At 44.5% G+C, this 14,655-nt stretch overlaps 1 protein-coding gene across 2 annotated transcripts in view; it reads right to left on the bottom strand.

Moving 5' to 3' along the window:
- The window catches only part of LOC127004430 (uncharacterized), a 138,494-nt gene extending 124,774 nt beyond the window's left edge, over positions 1–13,720 (bottom strand). Inside the window, exon 1 of one of the 2 annotated variants that reach the window (XM_050872114.1) lies at positions 13,478–13,720. The gene's annotated coding sequence lies outside the window, so the exon portion shown is untranslated. The remainder of the gene's footprint in view (positions 1–13,477) is intronic. The other variant, XM_050872117.1, reaches the window with a different exon arrangement.
- Between the last annotated feature and the right edge of the window lie 935 nt (positions 13,721–14,655).

Below are 14,655 nucleotides of genomic sequence, written 5' to 3'. Positions count from 1 at the left end.
AGTCAGTCACACAAATGGAGGCTAATGTATACAGTCAGTTAGTCGTGGATTCAGTCAGTCGGTCAGTATATATCATTCCCTTTGCAAGCATGTCAGTCAATCAGTCTAACATCACAGTCATTACCAACATCACAGTCAGTTAGTCAAGGAATCAGTCAGTCAGTTAGTAAATCAGTGTTTCTTACTCTGTCACCTTCAGTCAGTCAATCAGTCTAACATCACAGTCATCACCAATATCACAGTCAGTCAAGGAATCAGTCAGTCAGTTAGTAAATCAGTGCTTCTTACTCTTTCACCTTCGGTCAGTCAGTCAGTAAATCAGTGTTTCTTACCCTGTCACCTTCAGTCAGTCAGTCAGTCAAACATCACAGTCATCATCAGCTTCAGGTAAGGAACACTCAAGAAAGTTAAGCTGTTCAGTCCGTCATTATCTTTCACTTTCAGTCCATCATTCTGTCAAGCACGTAGACACATTTTAATTATCATCATCATCATCAGCCTGGGAATGCATGCGACGGTAAAATGTCAGTTATTCAGTCTTTGCTACTCACTCTCAGGTTCCGTCAGTCGGGTTTTAATAACACTGGTCAGGCAAAGCAGTTAGTCACTCACTCTGTCGTCATGATGTATGTATGTATCTGTGTCTCTCTCTCTCTCTCTCTCTCTCTCTCTCTCTCTCTCTCTCTCTCTCTCTCTCTCTCTCTCTCTCTCTCTCTCTCTCTCACCCGGCGTCACGTAACATAGCCATGCGTGAGAGAATGGTGAGACCAGCGTGACTGTGCCGTTACTGTCACTCTCTTCAGGGTCAGTGTGGGGAGGAGGAGGAGGAAGAGGAGGAGGAGGAGGAGGAGGAGGAGGAGGAGGAGGAGGAGGAGGAGGAGGAGGAGGACGAGGAGGAGGAGGAGGAGGAGGGAAGTAAAATCAAATTACTCATTACGAATATCAGTCACTTGCGTGTGTGTGTGTGTGTGTGTGTGTGTGTGTGTGTGTGTGTGTGTGTGTGTGTGTGTGTGTGTGTGTGTAATGGATAACTATTTATGGCCTAAGCCGTTGAAATTACCCCTATCACTGCCACCACCACCACCACCACCACTACCCCTACCTCTACCATCAACAACAACACCACTAACACCACCATCACCACCACCATTAAAAGTAATGACAAAATCCCTCCAGCAGCCCCCCCCCCCCCCCCACACACACACACTACGGTCACCAGACTAATTGACTTTATTCCGCTGTAAATGCATCCACCTGTTGTCTAGTCACCAGCAAAAACTCCACCACCACCATCAGTGCCGACCCTTCCTATAAGCTCACTACGCTCAATTTGGAGCAGCGAATAGCGGGCTTTTTTTCGTTATTGTTTCCTTATTTTTATGCCCTTTAGCTGCTTCCTCTGCTGTAATAAAAAGAGCCTCTGATCACTGGGGGCTTCAAGATGCGTAAAAGAAAAAATCGGGCATGTCGAGATGGTGTTTTTATTATTACCCCCAGAAAAAAGCTGTACTAGTAATGATATCAAACAAATTCATAAAGAGAGTAAGGGATTATACAGCGCAGGTTATTTACTTCACATTGCTTTGGGGTGAATACACAGAAAAAAATGTGAACAAAGAGGGGGGAGGGGGGGTCCAAAAGTGATCCAGCTTAGGGAATCAGAAGCTAGAACCGGCACTGACCACCACCAACACCACCACAAGAACAACAACAACGTCATGGTCTGATCACAACAAGAACAATAACAGTCCACTACAATAACAACAACAACAACAAAAATAAACAAATCTACACGACACGCAGCAACACAAACAGAAAAGAACAATTAGAAAAACATCACGATCAAGAGAAACCGCCAAACACACACACACACACACACACACACACACACACACACACACACACACACACACATCCAAGGTGAAAAAAAAATAACGAAACAAAAGAGAGAGAGAGAGAGAGAGAGAGAGAGAGAGAGAGAGAATTTATAGGGATTTTTCTCACTGCTTCTGACGTAACTGAACACACAGAAGATACTGCTTTACGCCTTCCCTCCCTCACACACGCTTAGATGAACGGAGGGAAGGTGAGAAAGCGGGAGGGAAGGTGGGAAAGGAAGAGGGGAGGAAGGGAGGGAGGCAAGAAGGGACTGGTCGAAGTATGGAAGGAGCTAACGGAGAAACGGGAGGGAGGAAATAATTGACCGAAGAAAGGAGGAAAGGAAACGAGGAAATGAAGAAGAAAAGGTAGAGGAGAAACGGGAGGGAGGAAATGAATGACCGAAGAAAGGAGGAAAGGAAACGAGGAAATGAAGAAGAAAAGGTAGAGGAGAAACGGGAGGGAGGAAATGAATGACCGAAGAAAAGAGGAAAGGAAACGGGGAAATGAAGAAGAAAAGGTAGAGGAAGTTGATACTGAAGACAAGACTGATGGAAAGGGAGAGGCAGCTAAAGATGTGGAAGGAAATAAATGAATGAATGAAAAGAAAGGAGGAAGGAAGAGAAAAGAAAAGGAAAGGAGGTAGAAAAAGCTGAAGAAATTGATCATCCCGGCTATTTGGAAGAGAAAATGAAGGAAGGAAGACAAGAAAAGGAAAGGAGGTAGAAAAAGTTAAAGATATTGATCATCCCGGCTATATGGAAGGGAAAATGAATGAATGAAGACAGGAAATAAGGAAGAAGCAAAGAAATAAAGAAGGTGTAAAAGATGAATATGTTGACGATGAAGGAAGTAATGTAAAAAGGAAGGGATGGAGATGAGAACAAATGAAGGACGAAAAAAGAATGGAAGAAACGACGACAAGAAGGAAAAGAGAAATAAAGGAAGGGAAATAGCTAGGATAGAGAAGGAAGGAGTAAAGAGGAGTGAGGAAGGGAATGATGGATGGAATGAGGATAATTGAGGGAAGGAAAAAAACGGAATGAAATAGGATGAAGAAAATATGTACGGAAACGAAAAAAAAAGAAGGAAAGATGGAGAAAAAGATAAAATTGCATTGGAAGAAAGGAAATGAGGCGAAAAGAAAAAAGGAAAGTAACAAAAGATTAAGCAAGGAAGAAGAAAAATAAATTAATAATAAAAAAAGAGAAACGAAGGAAAGGAGAAAGCAAAAAGACAGGGAGAAATAACTAGATGAATTCATGAATGAAAGAGAAAAAAAGAAAGAGGAAAAAGAGCGAGATGGCGAATGGAAATGAGAGCAGGGGAGGAAAGGAATGAATGAACGAATGAATGAATGAACGAAGGAAGGGAGGGAGGAAAAAACTGAAGGAAAGAATAATGGGATAGCTAAAAGGCGAAAGGAAGAATGATAAAAAGCAACAGACGAAAAATGAAAGGAATCAAGAATGACCAAAAAGAAGTGAAAGAAAAGAGGGCGAGAGGGAAGGTGAGAAGGAAGGGATGGAAGGTGGGGGAGGGAGGGAGGAAGGGATGGGGAGGTGGGGGAATGGGGGGGTGAGGAGAGGAGGAGGAGGAAAGGAGTAGTGAAGGAAGAAGGGAGGGAGGGGGGAATGACGTGTGGGAAGCGAGGTAACCAACACGACCACTTAAGTAAGTTTTGTTTAGCTTTTTCTCTTCCGTGTTTACCGGCGGCGGCTCGGGTCTTCCTTCTGCAAGTGGACAGTCACGGGGGGGAGATAGATAGATAGATAGATAGATAGTAGATAGAGAGAGAGAGAGTCAAAATCATTTCAGAACTTATTTCCTTTTTCTCTTTCCCCCCTAATCTCTCTCTCTCCCTCCCACGTGACTGCCCACTCGTCTGTGTGTGTGTGTGTGTGTGTGTGTGTGTGTGTGTGTGTGTCAGCCAAGCCACACTCAGCCAAGCAACAAATGAGCCACGTATACATGGTCGTGGGAACGTGTGTGAGTTTGTTTGTGTGTGTGTGAGTGTGTGTGTGTGTTTGAGAGAGAGAGAGAGAGAGAGAGAGAGAGAGAGAGAGAGAGAGAGAGAGAGAGAGAATCATATTATCTCAACATCAGTATCAAACCAAAGGACAGACAACACAGAAAACATCGGTAACGCAGCCACGTAATAACAACGATAATAGTAATAAAAATGGTAATATGAATAACGATAATTAAAACGATTTATAATAATAATGATAATAATAATAATAATAATAATAATAATAATAATAATAATAATAATAATAATAATAATAATAATAATAACAATAACGGTTCTCCACTACAGCAGCCTCACCATAAGTATTAATTACAAACCATTCACCTCTCCCATACTACACACACACACACACACACACACACACACACACACACACACACAATGTCTGTCTGCTCGAAGTCTTTGTTGGAGGCTGGGTGTAGGCCGTTTATGGATATGAAAATTAGTGTTTACCTGTGTGTTTTCGTCTCTCTCTCTCTCTCTCTCTCTCTCTCTCTCTCTCTCTCTCTCTCTCTCTCTCTCTCTCTCTCTCTCTTGTTGTCCTGTTCAATGCCCCTCCCGCCAGCAGGTAACAGTGCAGTGCCCCAGGACCAGCGGGCAGCCCAGGGGTGGCCCGGGAGTGAGGGACGAGGGCGGGAAGGTCAACGCCGCCGGTGCTCTGTTCATGCGCCCGCCAGCCCCGCGCCCTGGCTGTCAACACACGCAACTCATCCCCCTACACCTTCCTGCAAGCTGCTACTGCGTTATCTTATTCTGTTATCCGGGAGAGCATGTTTATCGTTGCTGTGAGACGCGTCACAAAAGGAAGTTGTTTAATAAGTCTTGCTCGTGCGCCAGGCAGCCCCGCGCGCCGGCCTGTGTCAATATGGATAATGCACTCACTGTCCGCCGCCCCGAGCCGCCTTCCTGCACGCTGCCCATGAGCTCTTCCGTCCCTGACCAACTATTATTGTCGGGGAAAAAAATATAGAAACCCGAAGTAAACATCAGCCGAGGTTCGATTACAAGCTCGTAGACGGAGTTACAGAAAATCGTGGTAGTCAAATTCATAAAGCCACAGTAGTTTTGACAAGAAATAAGGAAGAAACCCAAAGTAAACATCACTCGAGGTTCAATTACAAGCTCGCAGACGGAGTTACAGGAAATCCAGGTACTCAAATTTATAAATCCACAGTAGTTTTGACAAGAAATAAGGAAGAAACCCTAAGTAAACATCAGCCGAGATTTGATTACAGGCTATTAGATGAAAAGTTGAAGAAAATCCAGTTAGTCATATATTTAAATCTAGGTAAGTTTTGACAAGGTGCTAATTCCCTATCCACAGACAAGCCGTGCATAAGACTGCGGGACTATATACAATCCCTACAGACAATTAGCCACACTTGCCTGAGCACTGGGACTACGGTACCTACGAGCAGGTGCGCCAGACCACAGGTGCAACGCTACCCACGGGGAGGTGAACGAGTTAGACGACCGAAAGAAAGTGAAGCCTGAGGGAACTTTACATCTGCATTGAATCTAAAATCATGTTGAATACTGATCCCAACGAAAGACAAGTGAAGATAAGTTGGTGGGCTCTTTTTATGTGAGTGTGTAGCGGGCTTTCATTTTTTTTTCTTTTTGCTTTTGCCCTTGAGCTGCTGCCTTTACTGTAAAAAAAAATAAAGAAAAAGAAAACATTATCATTATCGAGAGTAATTTCAACGAGGCGCAGGTAGGCAGCCACGACCGAGGACACCGGAGGAGGCTTGGCTTGTTCGTCAGCCATTGTTAGAAATATGTACCAAGGTCTCGTGAAATGATAATAAAAATAATAATCTGTGATCCCTGACGAGTGACAATCTCTCTCTCTCTCTCTCTCTCTCTCTCCTTCTTTCCTTCATTACTTTTTTTTTCTATATTTTTTTCTTCCTTCTATCTTCTCTTCTCTCTCTCTCTCTCTCTCTCTCTCGTCGGGTTGGGGAAGAGTGTTGCCCTCTCGTCCCCCGCAGCCCCACACACTCGCGGCCGCCACGCCCATCCACGGCAGCCAATCCTACAGTAAGATATCTTTTGTATTTAATTCCCCTCCCTTCTCTATCTAAAGTTTCCCTCATCTTCACTTTTACTGTTTTTTTCTGATTGACTCCATTACGTTCTTATTTTTTCCTCCTTCCCTTTTCCGTTCCTTCCTTCTCTTCTCTGTTAAGTGTTTCCCTCATCTCTACTCCTCAATGTAGCTTTTTTTTTTTGGTTGACTTCATTACATTGCCCGATTTATTTTTTCACTTTTAACTTCCTTCCCATTCTCTTGTCCAAAGTTTCCTTCATCTTCACTCATTAATGTGCTGTTTTATTTTATGCCTGACTCCCTTACGTTGTCTATTTTTTTCATCATTTATTTTCCTTTCCTTCTCCGTCGTAATTTTCTACCCATAAATCCTTTCCTTTGCGTTGTCTAAAGTTTCCATTCTAACTACTTTACATTCTTTCTGTCTCAAGTTCCAATAGCTCCAATTTCCTCAACTCTGTATTAAGTAATTTTACAGGCTAATTTTCATACATTGTTTGAAGTGTTCATCTTTAAACTCTCTCACGTTCTCTGTCTTGATTTTTTCCTTTATTTTATCTGTTTTGATTGAACTGTCAGACCAAGCGCCTCTTGTCTGTCCTTCCTTCACTGACACTCACTAAACGTCAAAATCATAATGAAATATAAAGATACACAATTACCGAAACTAATAACGATTGAGATGATGATGATGATGATGGTGGTGGTGATGATGAGGAGGAGGAGGATAGAGATGATGATGATGATTAGTGGTGTCCGCGATGGGGTGGGTCGGACAGGAAACACTGAACAGGTTGATGCAGTTATTTTTTTTTCCCCGGTCGCTTCTTGTCTACAGCGAGGTGCTTCCCTGCATGCTGATGCCGCCCGGCCAACGGGTCGGGCGGCAAGCGACCTACCTCGGCCCTCAGGCTCAAGTGAAGCGATAAACAAACAAACAAGCTAATACCCTGCTTATTGGCGCCGCGGGTGGTGACGGAGGAGGAGGGGGGGGGGGGGGGCACTTCGGAGACAGGGACTAGAGCTCAATACGAGGATCTTGTCTTAGGCGGGAATTCGTATAAACGCTCCCGCCTCTCACATCAATTATTTTTAAAGGCCAAAAAATAAATAAAACACGTTCTCCGGAGTGTTTTTTCATGTTCACGGTACTGAGGCATTGTCAAGCTACCACAAGGGTCATAAACCTGCCTCTGGAAATGTCCACAACTCCTACGAAAGCCTTGTTAAATGTAGGTGACTGGGAGCCGAAATGTTTAAGAATATGGCTCTTTTTATGTTACTCCCTTCCCTTTTAAGCTCGTACCCTCGACTAACTCCTTCTCCATGTTCCTATACCTGTTCTCCTTCCTCTCGTTACTTCCCACTTCTTCCCCAGTCCACTCTAAATAGTTACACAACGCTCCTTACTTCTTCCACAATCTCTTCTAAATACCAACACAAAACTCCTTACTTCTTCTACTGTTCCCTCTAAATACTAACGCAACACTCCTTACTTCTTCCCCAATCCCCTTTAAATACTAACACATTACTCCTTACTTCTTATACTGTACACTCTAAATACTAACGCAACACTCCTTACTTCTTCCACTGTTCCCTCTAAATACTAACGCAACACTCCTTACCTCTTCCACTGTTCCCTCTAAATACTAACGCAACACTCCTTACTTCTTCCACTGTTCCCTCTAAATACTAACGCAACACTCCTTACCTCTTCCACTGTTCCCTCTAAATACTAACGCAACACTCCTTACTTCTTCCCCAATCCCCTTTAAATACTAACACATTACTCCTTACTTCTTCTACTGTTCCCTCTAAATACTAACGCAACACTCCTTACTTCTTCTACTGTCCACTCTAAATACTAACGCAACACTCCTTACCTCTTCCACTGTCCCCTCTAAATACTAACACAACACGCCTTACTTATTCCCCACTCCCTTTTATAAACAACACAACATTGCTTACTTCTTCTCCAGTTCTTTTTAAATACTCAAACAGCGCTTCTTGCTTTCTTCCCTGTCCCTCCTGAACACTTACACAACGTTCCTTCTCGGCATATATCTTTGCGGTTTCAAACACATTTATAACTTGGCACTACATGGGCTGTGCTACCAAGTATACAGCCTATACAATACAGAGCAAATAAACTGAGCTCGTGTATTGCTCAGACCTTTAGATAAAAAGCTACATAAATTGAGTTCGTGTATTATCCAGGCTTAAAGAGATAAAGCTAAATATACCGAGATCGTGTTTTATTCAGGGTTCTAAAACTTAAATCTAAATAAACTATATACTGGATGGTTCACGGGGTTAATACATTTCATCTTTCTGGGCCTAAATACAGCTTATGAATAAATTAAGCGCTTGGATTGCTAACGCTTCTTAAAATAAAGCATAATAAACTGCCGGCCGGGTTCTTGGGGATAACGGTTATAATTCACATCACACCTCCGGCCTCCACGACACCGGCCCGTAAAGGTGTTCACTTCGCTAATGAACGCCGCCAAAGGAAGGAGTTAAAGGCACTTCGGGACAAAAAGACGAATAAATTACTCCAGACAACCTTATATTAGGGACCCGTCGCGTCGCCACTATAGTGTGTGTGTAGTGCGGGATTTCAACTTTCACATATTCTCTCTCTCTCTCTCTCTCTCTCTCTCTCTCTCTCTCTCTCTCTCTCTCTCTCTCTCTCTCTCTCTCTCTCTCTCTCTCTCTCTCTCTCTCTCTCTCTCTCTCTCTCTCTCTCTCTCTCTCTCTCTCTCTCTCTCTCTCATATGGCTAACGTTCGACACTCCTGTAGAAACAATTAATTAAAGTTCTTCCAAATTTGAAAGCGAGTTAGTCTTAAAAAGTACAAATGATAAGTTTGAGGCACAAAAAACAAAACAAACGACAAGACACAGCTGAAGATGGCCAAAACGGGAAGCCTTGCCATAATTGTAGCTTATTGTGTGTGTGTGTGTGTGTGGGGGGGGGGGGGGTGATATGAAATTTAGAGAAAACCACTGCAATATTATGCGTAAAAGTAGAGATGTCTGTATAGCCACTGGTGTCCCACCCCCTACCCCATAATATAACTGCTCCCCATAGGCCCCCTCATACAGCCCCAGCTCCACCGCTGATCCTTGCCAAGCCCAGCAGAGCAGACAGGCCTTGGGTAACCGCTGATTTGAAGACTTGTGGATATTATAAAACATCAAATGATACATATGCCTAGATGTCAAATGCAATGCAGTCGAATGCTACATATATATTAAATTCATCCATATCCCGTACAAGATTTTCATGAAATGAAAAAAATAAAAAAGTGAACTACATTTTCGTGTTTGGTGACCTCATGCAAGACTTCAAGGCCTACACTCTCCTTGGCGGGCCAGCGCCCAGCGCTGGGAGAGAGGGCAAGAAAGGAAGAAAAAATCAAGGAAAGAGGGAGGGAAGGAGAGCCAGAGTGCGGCGTGAGTCCCTCCGGGGTGGGGAAGGAGGGCCTCGCTGAGCCCGTTACGCGGACTGGTCCGGCCCGGCCCGGCCCTTGGGCGTGCGCTGCCAACAGGCCTAACTCGCCAAAGGGCTTCCGCCAGAACAGTAAAGGCCACCAGCCGTGCCAGGGAACACTTTACAAGACAGCTCTTCGCCGCAACACACCTCAGGGCTGCTCTCCAACACCTGACGCCGTGGCCGAGGCTGGGACTCCCACCGTGTCATAGCCCATAATGCCGCGCCATGCCAAGCAATGCCTAGTGCACAGCATGTATTAATCCCGCTCCCAAAACTCTTCACAAAACATGCAGTGAGTGCTGAGACACGAACTGCACTGATATGGAAGTGTCTGAGGGCCGGGGTGGGGCGGGGCACACGAAACAAGAAGCCCGCAGATCCACGGTGTCAACCTAAACCATATTGTCTCTGAGCTTAATATTTTTTCTACTACAACTTATTACTTCTGATATTTTTCGCTACTACCGTGTCGCTACGCTCCTGTTCCGTGTATCTACTGTTTGGGGTTGGGAGGCGAGGATGGACAAAAACTAAATGGAACACCACCATCTGGGGTCAGACTCGTGAGCCGGACTCGACGAGCGGTAACAGCCAAAAGGGAGGAAGGCAAAAGGAACCTTTGTCCAGCAGCGGCCCAGTAATTACCGTCAATAGCGATGACGTGATACGCCGCCTGGAGGTGCGCGACGCCCCAAGTCGCTCTTTTGAGAGGCGGGGGCGTCACTCACGTTAGGAAGCGGACAAGGCGGGGCGGGCGGGGCCGGGAGCTGCGAGGGACACTGCCGCCCACACGAGAGGGAAAAACACGAGTAAAAGGTTGCTTGTTTGTTAGACAGTGGCTGGCGGCGCCCACTCACCGCCCGTCGCGGCGGACAACGAGCACCCACTGCGTTCCTTCTTGCTTCGCGGCCAGACAAGTCAGTCAATCTATTGATTAATTAATCAATACACAACAATTAAATAAACAAAGGGCAACTGTCGCGCAATCACGCACGCACGCATGCCAGCACACACACACACACACACACACACACACACACACACACACACACACACACACAAAGACTCACAATGTGAAGTTGACTTGCAAAAATTATCTAAGTCTAAGGCACAGGGTCCCCAGAGCGGTGCTTGGTGGTCATGAAGTCAGCCACACAGACGGCGGCAGCAGCAGGGGCAACAGGTGTAACACCCCGGGTGTTTGGGACTTCAACCTCCGCCTGTCAGGTTCATTTTATTATAACCCCTCCCTCTCCCTGGCTGCCTCCTCTTCTCCTTTATCCTTACTTTAATAAACCCGCTCCCTTCTCGGTGGCTGCCCCTTCCTCACCCTTTCCCTCGCCCCCTGGTCTCCCCCTGAGAGTGGCGGCGGCGGTGGTGGGCGGTGTTGGGGCTGCATGGCCTTGGCGCGCCGCCTCACAGCATCCTGGGCGGAAACTTTTACCTTATTAGTTCCAGCAGCACAGTGCTGCTCGCCGCGCCGCGGTACAGACGTGGACAGAGTATTCTCTCCGTTTTCATATACATTTTGAAGCGAGGGTTGACGCAGGTAAATGATGGTGTTTAAATATATACATCACTGATAATAAAAAAGCTAGTGCTAGGAGTCTCCCGCGGGACCGAGAGGTGTGCCAGCACCCAAGGTCATCAGCCTGGTTCGGGGTTTTAATTAAAAGATAGCGCCGGGCCGCGTCTCTGTTACGGCGGTGCGTTACCCCCTGCCACGTGACGCGAGGCCCAGGGTGCGCGCCCCGCCGCCACGCCTGCCTTGCCGCCCCGCGCCTTCCTGTGATGCCTTGCACAAGCCAGCCAGCGAAGGCCATAAAGAAATAAACGATATTTTATAATTTTCCCACAGCCTCCATTACAGAACGGAAAAGTCGATGTTGTTTCTCTCGGTCGGTACGTCTGTTCACACACACACACACACACACACACACACACACACACACACACACACGAGCATATCAAAATATAGTAATAAAAATAACACCATAATGTATCATTGCTAGTAATAAATAAACAAAGAAATAAACGAATAAATAATCAATTAATCAGTTTATCATATATATATATATATATATATATATATATATATATATATATATATATATATATATATATATATATATATATATATATATATATATATATATATATATATATATATATATATATATATATATATAAATAACTATTTTCACCCGTGTATGTCTATTGTACCAGCCCATTAAAGCTGTCACTATATATTCATCTTAACACAGCCACTACGCCCACCCTGGGACACGTCCATGCACCAGCCCATGGACACAGCCAGTATATTAGCCCAGGACACAGCCACTACACCAACCCACGGCCAAACCCACCATGCCCACCCATGGACCAACTTACACCAACCTACGGACAAACCCACCACACTTCCCCATCGACAAGTCCATTATACCTACACACTGACACGCCCACTACGCCCACCCCCGGACACCCGCACTCCCCCCACGGTTACGTCTAATCCCCTGTTCACTATATTACTCAGCAACTGGAGGAAGGAGGAAACTCTGGCAGTGAAGCGGGACTCGCTGCCTCCCACACACCTTTGCAGACCTTAGTAGCGACCTTGAAACACGTTACTTGTCATAGTGGGGGTAGTAGTAGTAGCACACCTTTTTTTTGTATAAATGGTGGTGGACAGTTTTGCTTTAGGTAACAATAGCAATAATGGTAATAGTAATAATAATAATAATAACAATAATAATAATAATAATAATAATAATAATAACAATAATTAGGTTTAAAATCATCACAAACTTTACCTTGAACAAAAATATTAGCTAGTGTCAACAATCTTGCGTGTGTGTGTGTGTATGTGTGTGTGTGTGTGCGCGCGATTCACCACAGCATGATTACGAGCTGGACTCGTCATTGCCAGCAAGTGTGTGTGTGTGTGTGTGTGTGTGTGTGTGTGTGTGTGTGTGTGCGCGCGATTCACCACGGCATGATTACGAGCTGGACTCGTCATTGCCAGCAAGTGTGTGTGTGTGTGATTCACCACGGCCTGATCACGAACTGGACTCGTCATTGCCAGCAAGTGTGTGTGTGTGTGTGTGTGTGTGTGTGATTCACCACGGCCTGATCACGAACTGGACTTGTCATTGCCAGCAAGTGTGTGTGTGTGATTCACCACGGCCTGATCACGAACTGGACCCGCCATCGCCAGAAACTGTGTGTGTGTGTGTGTGTGTGTGTGTGTGTGTGTGTGTGTGTGTGATAGATAAACAGATAAGTAAATAGATAGACTTTTGTGCTTACAAGTTTAAAATAAACAAATAAATAAATGCACGAATAAATAAATGATTAAAGGAACATAAATAAGTCCAAGCATCACATAAAGCAAGCTCCTTCTAAACTCGGACTCGACAAGGTTGTGTCGCCTAAGAAATGAGATGCATGATGATGATGATGATGATGATGCATGGGAATGTGACCAAAAAATATTCATGGCTGTCTTTACCTTTGTGTCATTATTTTCGTTTCTCTGAGAATCTGCTTTACAGAGAATGTTGACTGAGTCCTACAGGTCATATAGTTATATCGTTAAACGTTCCTTTGTCCTGAGTTGACGAAATAATCAGTCACTGAGGAGGGGTGAAATTTGTTTATGGTTTTCAAGTTAAGGATTGACAGAAAACAATAAAAACAACACACGAAATGAAAATAAACAAAACATTACAGCGACAACCACGTAACAATCTTAACATCATCATGCATCTCATTTCTTATGCAAAACTGCTATTCAACTTAAAACGAAATGGCGGGAGATTGCAATATATAATCACTGAGACCACGCGACAGACAAAACATTACAACGACAACCACGTAACAATCTTAACTAATAAACAACACGGGAAAGTGAGGGATAACAACTATCTTCGTGGCTACCATTTCAAAGCGCGCCCAAGTACCATGCACACGCACCTGCCGTGACTGACCGTTAGTCGTTAAATGCAATAACAACACTTTACCTTATTAACGAGGGAAGAGCCGCACACAACCCAGCCTACGACGAGATTCTTTCCATCACGGGCACTCCACAGCGAGTTAGACGATGACAGATAAACACACACAACACGGCCAGCGACAAGGGCAGGTCTCGTCTCCCTCACTCCTAAGGTCACTAAAGAGCCGGCGAGGGACCATACGCAATCACCCTCCCCCGAGCGTGGCTATTACACTGACTTGAGACGAGTGGGCTCAGGGGAGACTTTTGGGCCGAGGAGCGACGAGCGCCGAGCGAAAGGTGGTGGTGGTGCCGCCCGCTGCCCAGAGTGTCGTACGGCATCTCTCTCTCTCTCTCTCTCTCTCTAGCGATAGATGCGGGGGGTACGCAGCTTCTTTGCTCTGAACACTGGGTAGAACTAGCAATAGGTAATGGGAAAAGTGGCAACAGGAGGCGGAGGAAATGATTACGGAGGCAGTGGAAGTACGGGGTAAAACTAGCGATAGATAAAAGGGAAATAAAACAATGAGGCAGAGGAAATTAAGGAAGATGATATAAAGGGGTCAGCACAGACTGGCTAAGAGAGCATAACATCGATATAGGAAAGTACAGAGTTTAATACAGACTTATTAAATAGAAGTTAGCTGGTTGGGGTGGCTGCAAGCACGTATAACTACACTCAGTACATTACCCCGGAATGAAAGGTTAAAGGATGAAAAAGACTGAAGAACCTTGAAGGGAAAGATATGAATCAAAGAATAAACTGAAAATAGATGGTAGAGGAACTTAAAAGGTAGAAATTAGATCATTTATAAAAGAATACTGGAGTAAGATGACTAGAATAGATGGAATCACTGGAATTTTTTTTATATGGAAGTGACTGCCAGGCATGTTATAACAATGTTATATAGAGGAAAGAGAGATTACCACAGGCCTAGAAAAGGGGTAGGTAGCCTAATCATGATACCCATTGGAGGAGGAAATAATAAAGACGGCACCGAACACTAGACTCATAAGTCATGAGTATCAAGGAAAAGATTTTTGGGAATGATTAATAATGAGCAAATAAAGACAGAAACAAACGTGATACTGGGAGAGGGATATATATATATATATATATATATATATATATATATATATATATATATATATATATATATATATATATAAAATGCATGCCAGGCCCCCTCACAGCCTTGAGGT

This window comes from Eriocheir sinensis, chromosome 28, assembly GCF_024679095.1.
Source record: "Eriocheir sinensis breed Jianghai 21 chromosome 28, ASM2467909v1, whole genome shotgun sequence".
NCBI classification, from domain to species: Eukaryota; Metazoa; Arthropoda; class Malacostraca; order Decapoda; family Varunidae; genus Eriocheir; species Eriocheir sinensis.
This window is presented reverse-complemented; position numbering and strand designations above follow the sequence as displayed.